This window comes from Lonchura striata, chromosome 4, assembly GCF_050655825.1.
Source record: "Lonchura striata isolate lonStrDom1 chromosome 4, ASM5065582v1, whole genome shotgun sequence".
NCBI classification, from domain to species: Eukaryota; Metazoa; Chordata; class Aves; order Passeriformes; family Estrildidae; genus Lonchura; species Lonchura striata.
Window position 1 is genome coordinate 74,924,879 of NC_140706.1, and position 2,642 is coordinate 74,927,520.

The window sequence follows — 2,642 nt, forward strand, 5'->3', positions numbered from 1 at the left end:
TATTTTTTAAAATGGGAAAAAACAAAACTACGAAATTGTTATAGTATATGGTATAGTATATAACTATGCAATAGACCAATTGACAGATATAGAGATAGATTGTCTGTATCAGATATCTAATATATCCTGGTTTTTTGCTTACCTGATATCTAAGTTGGACAGGGAGCTGTCATATGTGCCCACAATATACTGTCAATTACAAAAAGCAGTAATCAAATTCATACATAACAAATCTCAGCACGACTATTCTTTTCAATGATGTCCACTGGTGCACTGAGAACAGCTGAAAAAACAAATGAGAAAACTACATCAGAAAAATAAAAAGAAACTACTATAAGGATTATCGGTTTCTCACAGTCTGATGACTTTTCAGGAGGAGAGAAACACACAGTGTTATTGGCAAGAAATTAATATGAAAATATAAAATAAAAGGTACTTTATGTCAAGTGTCAGGACTGTGAAGTACTGTGAGTGTGAACTGTAAAAAGCATTCAATTGTTGCAACTGTATTGAACTGTACACTATGCATTTCTTTTTGTTTATTGCCTCATGACACAAATATTCCCTTATTCCAAATCTCAGCCACATGCAGGAAAATATATTTGTGCTGCAATCTAAATGGACTAATAAAAAACAACATTCAACCATTTGGAACTGAAATATTCATGAGATACTCAGGGAACAATGAAACTGAAGTGCTTCAGCTATCCTCAAGGAGCAAGAGTCAAGAACATACAGGAGTAACTAGAAGTGTCCTACCGTGCCTTCAGACTTTGCTCTTTCTTTTTCTTCTGTCTTTTACTCTTCTTAATTCAAATCATTCCCATTTAGTAGATACCACTCCTGGCTACTCAGGTGGTTCACATCAATTTATTTACATTTTAGCCTGTGATAATTACTGTGAAAGCAAGATAGGAGACTACTCTGGCTACCTGAGTGAGCTCCCCTTGCCACAGCACAGTCCTACAGCCAGATGATGTATTTATGTGAGTGTGTGCATTTTCACCTAAGTCCAAAGAATTACTGCAATTAATTTTAAAAATTTCCTAAAATTGAATCCTCAGGGAAAACTATTTCCCTTGCTTGTTAGAATTAAATGATACAACTGCTGAGAGCTAGCTCTAGCTCAAGCTTCTTGAGACATCTGTATTAGCTGACCATTTCCTACTTCAATGAAACATAGGGCCCAAATAAGAAAATCAGTTTCCTAATTCAAATTGCAGACAGTAAAACAAAATTCTCTTACACTGTTATTTAGAAATCTGGGTCAGTGTTATTCTTGCCAGGAATTGAATGGGTCTAGAAATAATGTGCAGTGGGGCCAGCTATTTTATACTACTACATCCTTATGAGTGACACCCATAAGGTGTGCCTCTTCAGTGTCTGCTGCTCTGGGCAAGCAGAAAGGAAATTCACATTATTCTGTTTATAATTCTTTACTCTCAGAATGTCAAATACAAGTGTCACCTTCCTCTTCTTTTTAAGAAATGCCGTTTTTCAGAAGGGAAGTCCTGCAGTCCTGTTTGATTCCAAATGTGACAAATACTTACTGTGTTTCCATACCTATTAACAGAACTCTGGATCCAGCTCAGTTAAGTCTCAGCTTTGTGGTCACTCTTAACAAACAAGAGTATTTATATTAGAATTTGTATTTAAGGAATGGCATACCTGAAACAAGGCATATAATTTAAGTGTGAACTTTAAAAAAATATTATACTTTATTTGAACTATGTAGAAACTGACAAAACTATTTATTTACAAAAGCAGTGTATTAATGGACAAATAAATTAAAGAAAATTAAATGAAGATATAGTACTATACTTTCAAAAACTTTGATAATAGTGCTTATCATCCCTTAAAATATCAAGCCCTAAATTTCTGTTCTACAATACCATTTTTTTAGTTCATTATTTTGGTTGAAGAGCTGCTCAAAGCACTGGATTTCAATGTATGAACTTTTTCTATGAAGAAATTAATGACCAATTATTTTCTTAACCTCCCCTTTGAAGAACTGCCAGCCAGTAGTAGTTATGTTAAGCATTTATCTATTGAGTTATGGGAGCTTTAGATTTGAAGCTGTACTATAGATGATACCTAAGGTATCTTTTTGGTATTTTCCTAAAGAGAAAGTCTGTTCCCCACAACACGTGTGGAATAGCAAAACACCTGTTCTGCATGGAAGAAGACCTACTTTTTTCTGCCTCATAATGGCAAATCAATTGAACCTTGATTAATGTTTGGCTCAGTGTCACATAAATTTGTCTAAGAGCTGATGCTACATAAGTTAAGATGGCTGGATGCCAACTCTCTTAGTTGCATCCTGTGCATCCCTTTTGAAACACAAGTTTTCTTCCTCTCACTGCCAAAAATTGCTAATAAGAAGAACAAAGACTTAAAAATACCCATCCTGGGTCTTTTGTTTGCTATCAAGCATAGCTAAAAATTCAACCAGAAATATGATCACAGTGCAAACTGCACATTTCAATAACTTACTTTAGAGTTTACACTCTTCTTGCTACTCCTTTTGTTTGTGGGATAGCATAAAGACCACTAAACAAACTGGAAGATTGATAAAGCTGTCAGATTCTTTCAAAACAAGAATTCTTGATACATCTCAAATACTTTGATTAAAAATTCCATAC

At 34.4% G+C, this 2,642-nt stretch overlaps 1 long non-coding RNA gene across 18 annotated transcripts in view; it reads right to left on the reverse strand.

Annotated features, from left to right (window-relative positions):
• LOC110478808 (uncharacterized) overlaps window positions 1–2,642 on the reverse strand; it is a 231,979-nt gene that overhangs the window by 201,967 nt on the left and 27,370 nt on the right. For 17 of the 18 annotated variants that reach the window (XR_014954997.1, XR_014954994.1, XR_014955004.1 and 14 more), the window contains 2 exons: window positions 1,564–1,616; window positions 143–283 (listed from right to left, as the gene is read on the reverse strand). This is a non-coding gene — a long non-coding RNA (uncharacterized LOC110478808). Of the gene's footprint in view, window positions 1–142; window positions 284–1,563; window positions 1,669–2,642 lie in introns of all 18 variants that reach the window. The other variant, XR_014954990.1, reaches the window with a different exon arrangement.